This window comes from Podarcis erhardii, assembly GCF_964252035.2.
Source record: "Podarcis erhardii genome assembly, chromosome: 5".
Taxonomy (NCBI): domain Eukaryota; kingdom Metazoa; phylum Chordata; class Lepidosauria; order Squamata; family Lacertidae; genus Podarcis; species Podarcis erhardii.
The window spans coordinates 76,340,396-76,348,807 of record NC_138509.1 but is presented as its reverse complement, the minus strand read 5'-3'; the positions used below and the strand labels follow the sequence as shown (position 1 = coordinate 76,348,807).

At 43.4% G+C, this 8,412-nt stretch overlaps 1 protein-coding gene across 1 annotated transcript in view; it reads left to right on the top strand.

The window, feature by feature from the left end:
* Positions 1–8,412, top strand: part of CP (ceruloplasmin) — a 324,621-nt gene that overhangs the window by 305,074 nt on the left and 11,135 nt on the right. The gene's annotated exons all lie outside the window — the stretch shown is intronic.

Below are 8,412 nucleotides of genomic sequence, written 5' to 3'. Positions count from 1 at the left end.
CTTCCCAGTCGACATCCCTGGTTTTCTTTACAGATCTTTGGTGTATAGTGAAAAAGGAGCGAGGCTTTATTAAACACTTCAGCCATTGCATTTCTTTACTGAATGAGGCAAAAAATACCATAACGGAATCCTAACTTGCCAAGCCCTGTATATCTGCAAAACTTCCACCTCTAATTGCTAGGTGGCAGCATTCTTGAGTCATGTTTGAACAAGAGCTTACATGGTTGGTGTAAATTTGCTTTTTCCCCTGGAGGTCTGTCCAATACTTAGAAATTTCTTAGGGCATGTGTGTTAAAAAACCTTAGTCTTTTTTTAATAGCTAAAATGCTTTGTTACAGAATGTGCCCTTCCAGCAAGCAATTTTATTAATTTTGTGGCACTCAGATTTTGTATACATACATACTGCTTGGGGGCAGGAGTTTATTTACAGGCACCATGAAACTGGTAAAGGCTTAGCTCTGGGTAGCGTGGCAGCAGCAGGACTGCTGGAAGAACACAATTTTTACACACACTTGTGTATTTACACTTGGCCGTGGTTTGGCTTATGGTTATAACTCAACAAGACCAATGTTAGACAATTTAAGGTGACTTTTGTGTTTGTTTCTTAATCCCAGCACACAAAATGTGCTTGTTTGGGAAACTGTGTCTTCAAAGACAATGAATAGAAAAAACATTTCTGTTCTAACATTCCCCACCTTTGCTTTTTAAGTTGTTTACTTCATCATAATATTATGGAAGTGTTGGAGGCAGCAAAGACAGCCAGTCCAATCCTTTGTTGCAAATCAGTATCAGGCTCCAGCCTGATGGGAGGATTATCCTGATACCCAGATCTGTGTATTCCTTATGCCTGGTAAGTGTCAGGAGTGTGTGCAGGAGCCAGGCCCTGTGATCAGTAGGGCTTCGCAGGACTGGGGCTTTCCTAAGTTTGTTCTGGAGAGGCAAGGCGCGGCCCACAGGTGAGGCCGCTTGTTAACTCACTGCACCTGGTGGCTAGAGCCAGGAAGGGATATAAGGTCAGCATTTCCCTTCGGCTCTTTGCCACAGCAACACGTTTTCTGCCTTGGACTTCTTGCTTCCTGATCCTCAGACCTCAGCTTCTTGACTCCTTGCTTCTTGACCCTCAGACACTTGACTTTGTGACTCCCTGCTTCCTGATCCTTGGATCCCTGGCTTCTGGACTCTCGTTCCTGCCCCCACCCCACCATCTTGCCCCTGGTCCTGACGCCCTCAGCCGGGACTTTGATCACCCGTAGACCGGACCATGACAGTAAGGTCACTTGTTGGAGTTTGGAGCAGAGCCTAAGATTTGGCAGGCAGAGTGTAAAGCTCTATTGATTGGTTAAGTCCCATTATGTATATCAGACCTGGCCAATCAAGAGGTTTCATATTGCCAGCTAATGACAAGAATGAGTGAAGGAGATTCCCTGAAAAGGACTCTGAGTCCAGAATATAAGCAAAATCCATCCACCCGCCCAGCTTCAATGCATAAGATTCTTTGTTCAAATATCGGGACTACCTGGCAGTCAGGACTGTCTATCAATTAGCCATTCACAACTCATTCACCTCACTGGTCACATTATATCCGCATGGCATGGCAAATTGGATGCGAAACACATTCAATTTTTGCAGGCTTTCCCAGAAGAGTGAGTTGACTCTGATTTCTTTTTTGAGAATTGTTTTACATTTTTACTTCTTGTATTTTTGTTTTTATTCTGCTATGGTACTTTCTCATGCTTAGTGGCTGATAAATATTTCCATGTGAAGCGATCAATAAACAACAAGTGGGTAGTGCGCAATCAGAGAAGATCAGGAGCGAATTAAGTCAGTTGTTTCAAATGAGAATAGACGGAAACACCAACATTTCCAACTAGGATGAGCCATTGGGAGAAATAGTTGGCGCTTCTCTGTTTTGGGTCAGAAAACTGACACTTTCCCCAATGAAAACTTTGCCTTGGTTTTAAACATGTTGGGCTTCCAGTTCCAGATCTTTCCTGTTATCAATTTACTCGTTTCTGATGTGTAAGAAAACTAGAATGAAAAGTAGGGTGGGGAATGACAAGACATGCCCATTTTTCCTTTACCTTTAACAACGTGCCATTTCATTAACTGGAAATGCTGCAACTGGGATTTCCAGTTGGTGCCATCTCATCATATGTTGTAAATGCCAGTAAAGGAATTGCAAGAACTTAATGCATCAATGCAGAGAAAAGCCAAGGGCGGATGTAACCCCAAAGCAAACATGGAATCTGTCCACTGATGATGAAGACTGACAAATTTCGAAACCAGGGCAAGTAGAGGTTGAGTGGAAAGGCCATCTAAAAGCGATGGGATGTAGGGCTGGGGCTCAGAGTTAGTGATGGCTGAGATAGGCTTCCTTTGGATCGCATTATGTTCAAATGTCTACATGTGATAGGGTTAGCTCATGAGCCTTGGGCTTGACTGATATGAACACATACGACCCAGGGCCTACGAACATCCATACTTGTAGTAGAAGGCCTGCTGGAACACACTCTCACAAGAGACCAGGGCCCTGTGAGATTTGACATCCTTCCTCAGGGCCTGCAAGATGGAGCTGTTCTGCCAGGCCTTTGGTCGGGGTTCAGCCTGACTCATTTTCTCTTTGTATAAGAACAAGCATGAAGGAGGATTCGCAGCCTGCTCACAGGTCCTTATAATATCAGTGGAAACAGTTGGTCCTGGCGAGTATTAACCGCTTTCAATTTTAACGTGAGGATTGTTATTTGTCCAGTTTTAATTTTAATTTATTTGAATTAATTTTGGGATGTATTTTAATTGATTGATTGCTTGTTTTTATGCATATTATATTATTTATATGATGTTAGCCGCTCCGGCTGGGGAGGGTGGGGTACAAATAAAATATTATTATTATTAGAATCCACTCACCTACTCACATCTACTCCAGATGGACAGTTTATGAGGGTAAGATATATGAACCACAGGTGTGTATACATGCACACCCTACTGCATGCCTACCCAACTAGGGAGGAGAGAGAAATTGATGCGGTTAGGTGTTTACTGCAAACCTGCTTTATTCGCAATTTCTGAAACAATGCATGAACCAAAACATAGCCTTCAATTGAATTTTGTGGTGCAGTTCTTCACTCAAACGATCTGCAGAAAAATATGTGGATGTCAGGGGGAAAACACGTATAAAATACATATATCAGTGAAAACAACTTATAAAATGCATTACATATGGGGAAATTGCTCGGGGAAATGTGCACATCAGGTAAAATGGCATAGAGAAATGTGTCCATTAGAAGAATATTGCACGAAAATGCTGACAAATTTTAAAGAGGACTTAAAAGAGAAAAAAGTGCAGCAAAAAATGCAAACTGCTGCAGAAATGTGGAGAACTGAATTTAAGACTGGGGAAAATGAGAAAGAGAGAAACAGAAATTGACAAGTCTGCCCATCCCTTGCCTCAACCTTTGAACTCCTTGGAGGAAATCTGGCTCACTCCAATCCAGGTAACAGCCAGGTAGCATGCACTTACCTTCAGTTAGAGAGATGTATCCTGTGCCTTTAGACTATTCCTGATGACCTCTAAGGCATGAGATATTGAAGCTGGGAGGTGGGTATGGAGTCTGAGGCTTGCTCCTGATTTGGAAAGCCTACACAGCGGCATGGGGGGTGGGGAGTGTGAACTGAGCCTTACACTAACTCTGGAATATACACCATTATCCTTTTCACCAGAATTCTTTCCTGCTAGTCTAGCCTGTACCTCACACCCCCACTTCCTTCTCCAATCTTCGTATTCCATTGTGTAATGAACCACCCACCTCTGAAGGGAAAATACAGTATCTTTCCATTGGCTGCTTTTATACCACACCGAGAGATAGATATACTAGCTTTTTATGAGGGTAAAAAGAAGGATCCGTTTTATTCATTTGAGATTAAGTCTTTGGTTTTATTTTTTGATAAGCATTTGGGGTTTCCCGGAAAGTACATTATTTACAGTAATCTCTAAAATTTAATTAGCAGGAAAGTGGAAAAAGAGGCTGGAAAAAAGCTACCCTAATTACTGTAAGCAATGTTTTTGCTATGTTTACATAATAGCTTGCAAACAGTGGTGGGTCTCAATACATTACAGCTGTGAGACAGAGAAAACATGATGCAATATTAATAAAGCAGTTTATCTGTATTTTTCAAAACAGGAACGAACTTTTTACTCAAGGGAGTGTGGCAGGCAAAAAAATTAAGGGGGGGGGGAAGTGCACACCAGCTTTCTCCCAATGTGCCAATATGATTGTGTTACAGTGACTGATAATGAAACGGTTTCTCCAACTAGTCCAGACTTCAACAATCTTATGCTATCCAGAACTACAGCTCCCTTTAGCCCCAGCCAACATGGCCATGCTGGCCAAGACTAAGGGAAGTTCAGACAGTACCAAGTTGGTGAAGAGTGCTTTACTCACTGTGCTTTCTGTGCTCCTTACTTACAATGGGTTGCATCTCTAAGTGCACAAATCTCTCTCATCGCCCCATACAATCTTCTTGCTTCACTCTGATTTGGTTCCCATTGGCTTTCCTTATTTCCTTCTCCTCTCTCGGCTGTATCCTGGGTGGTTCCTTAAAGGCCTGGTGGTACCAGGTGGCACAGTCAGCCAGTTGCTGATGGTCCTGTAACGCCTCCTTGCCTCTGCCCTGCATCCTCCTTTATGCTGCTTCTACTTCTACTTTCTCAGTTGGCAACAATGCAGAATTCTCCTTCTCTCTCCCTGCTATTTCTAGGAAGATGCCCCAGACTTTTATAGGGTGGCAGTCGTGGGCCAGGAGTCAGCTTTGCCTGAAGAGCAGTAGCCTGAAGGGGAAGAAGGCAGAGTGACTCCACCTGCAGCTGCTTAGCATTCAGTGGCACAGAGAAGAACCAGCTGGCTTCAGCCTTTTTAAGAAGAGCTTCCAACAGCAGTTAGATGCTGGTACCAACGCTTGTAGTTCCTAGCCCTACCTTGCTGCTGCCTGCCCATCTTGACCCTTGATCATCAGATTCCCTGACCCCTGGACTGTGGATTGCTGTTAGCCTGACCCTAGGACTGGACCTGACTTTGGGTGATGACTCTGCCTCCAGGCAAGTACAGCTCAAAAACTCTCCTGGTTGGCCTTCCGCTCCACTGAGTTGTGTGTTGTGGCTCAGCGAAGAGGCTATGATAGGCAGGAGTGAAAGGACTACATAAACCTGGAGACAGCTCTGGTTCCTTTTACCTGAAGCAGCCTCCCTCCTCAATATGCACTTCTCAAATCTAGCTGAACTAGATTGACCAATGGTTCAGTATAAGACAGCTTCCTATGTATTACTGGATACAGGTGGAGTCAGGAATTTTGTGTTCTGCTCTTGCTGGAGATAAACAATGAAGTTCTTATCTGGCTTCTTGTCTCATGTGTCCTTTAAGCCTTCCATGACAGAATCTACACTTTCAGTAAAAACTGGCACAGTCCCACGACACGTGCATTAAATGTCATTACTGATGCTGTATTCTAGAAATCTTACATTACCAACACATCCAGATACCTGCCTACTGTTTATTTCCTCTGTCAATTTGCATTTGACTTCTCCAATACTAAACAGCAGTGCCCCAGGTTACATTTACAGTTTATCAGATGCGTGGGATGAACGAGTAGACTATGGGAAATCATTTTTATGCATCTGACCTAACAGAGTATTTTGGTTGGTGGGCTCAGTAGCAAATGGAATCATGCATCCCAATATCAGTAAGCACCCTAAAAGGTAAAGGTAAAGGGACCCCGACCATTAGGTCCAGTCGTGACCGACTCTGGGATTGCGGCGCTCATCTCGCTTTATTGGCCGAGGGAGCCGGCATTTGTCCGCAGACAGCTTCCAGGTCATGTGGCCAGCATGACTAAGCTGCTTCTGGCGAACCAGAGAAGCGCACGGAAATGCCGTTTACCTTCCCGCTGGAGCGGTACCTATTTATCTACTTGCACTTTGATGTGCTTTTGAACTGCTAGGTTGGCAGGAGGAGGGACCGAGCAACAGGAGCTCACCCCGTTGCGGGGATTCAAACCACCAACCTTCGGATGGGCAAGTCCTAGGCTCTGTGGTTTAACCCACAGTGCCACCCGTGTCCCTAGTAAGCACCCTACGGCATGTCAATAATGTGCTCGTGGACTAGGTAACATTGCCAGGTGTTGGATAGACAAGACAAATCCAAGGCCATTTGGATGAGGAATTTGTCCAAAAGCTGAAGATAAGGCATGCTAGTGGGAATCAAGAAGGGTTTCAAAGTTGTTGTAAAAAGTAAAGGTAAAGGGGACCCCTGACCATTAGGTCCAGTTGTGACCCACTCTGGGGTTGCGGCGCTCATCTCACTTTATTGGCCGAGGGAGCTGGCGTACAGCTTCTGGGGCATGTGGCCAGCATGACTAAGCTGCTTCTGGAGAACCAGAGCAGTGCACGGAAACACCGTTTACCTTCCCGCCGAAGCAGTACCTATTTATCTACTTGCACTTTGATTTGCTTTCGAACTGCTAGGTTGGCAGGAGCAGGGACCGAGCAACAGGAGCTCACCCTGTCACAGGGATTCGAACTGCCAACCTTCTGATCGGCAAGTCCTAGGCTCTGTGGTTTAACCCACAGCGCCACCCACGTCCCTACAAAGTTGTTGTAGGAGCTCTCAAATGCCATGTTGCTCTATTATTATTTTTTAAAATCATGGTAGGATGAGAGCTTCTCATTTTTGCTTTAGATTTTCTGCTGAGTGTGTTCCAAACATCTAAGTAAACAGATTGTGCTGCAAGAACTTCCAAGCTAAGTCAAAGGTTAGGAAATGGAACCAAAACTATTTTATACAAAAGCTTCTGCATCAGCCAACATTATCTCATCTTGATTATAATACATTTCAGTTTGTGACAGAAAGCATTTTATAAACAACTAATGTAACAATGTCAGAGGCAGTAGGGGACTCTCACCTTGTGCAGGGAATATCCCTAAAAGTCTACCCCAAAGCTCTGTAGTTTTTTTGAGACTTCAGCAGGCTTGCCCAACCTGTTTTCAGTTACCCGTATTTTTCGCCCAAAAATGAAGGGGAAATGTGTGTGCGTCCTATGGGGCGAATGCAGGCTTTCGCTGAAGCCTGGAGAGCGAGAGGGGTCAGTGCGCACCGACCCCTCTTGCTCTGCAGGCTTCGCGGACCTCTCCGCAAGCAGCGGAGAGGTCCGCGAAAGTGGGAAAGTGTTTACTCAGACCACACACTGGATGAAAAATGTGAGGGGGGGCATTGGAGGGTGGGGGTCCTCTTAAAGCAACTGGAATCTTTATATTTTATACATAGGTCACAAGAGTATGTGTTTGTGAAATTAAACAGTAATACAGATTTCATATAAACATAATTAATATGACAGTTGCCTCTTAAGTGAATTAGACTCTTGCAAGGGTAGAACTGGTTATTGGATTATATTTCATTAGCAAAAATAAGGGCGAAGCAAAACAGATCTGTCTGACATTCATAATTCGCTGAATTCATTAATTAATTCATAAGAACCCTCCAGTATGAATATATTGAAGACACTAATTTCTGGTTCTTCTGCTAATACCATTTACTTCTTTAAAAGGCAGTTGGGATGGTAGATGCTGCAGGAGTTTTGAAAAATCAGTAATGCAGACTGAAGGAGAGGATTCCTGGCTAAAGAATAAGGTGCCCTGATGTTCAAAGTGTGATCCTTATCAGCTATTCTGATTCATATGGGACTTCAAAAGTGTCTTAGTACTTATTCGCAAAGAGACAGAGGCTAAAGTATATTCTTGGCCAACTGCGGCACTGCTCTTTTTTTCTGACCCAGATGATAATTTGCTAGTTTTTTTCTTAGCAGTTGTTTGTTCAAAAAACAGTGTCCTGAAACACTTCATCACCTCCCCAATAATGAATTCCTTTAAGCAACTAAATAGGAATTCGTTAGTTACAAGTGGGATCTGCAACACAATGTTGCAGTGTAGCAATGAACCACCCCTAAAAATATCCAGCTAGCCACTAATGATGCCAACAGTAGTAGTCTTGGTAGTAGTTTATTGAATACTCTTCCCAGGTAGACTCACCTGGTGCCAGTTTTGACATCATTCTGGCACTAGGTAAAACAGTTCTGTATTACCTGCGATTTGAATGCTGGTGCTATTGTTTTGGGGAATTTTCAGTATGTAGATTATTTTGTGGTGATTGTGAAAGATGTTCATTGGGTGGGGTACGCTTCTGACGTGCTTACCAGATGTGACTATTTTGCTGTATCTTTTGTTTCTATTGTGTGATATTTCTATTGTTCATTACCTTGAGATGTTTTCGTATAATTTCTTTAATAAAAATCCATATAATTAATATACTGTTTGGTTGTAAAAGGAACTCCTCAAAGCTGTTTACAGAAAGATGCCAGAACTCATAA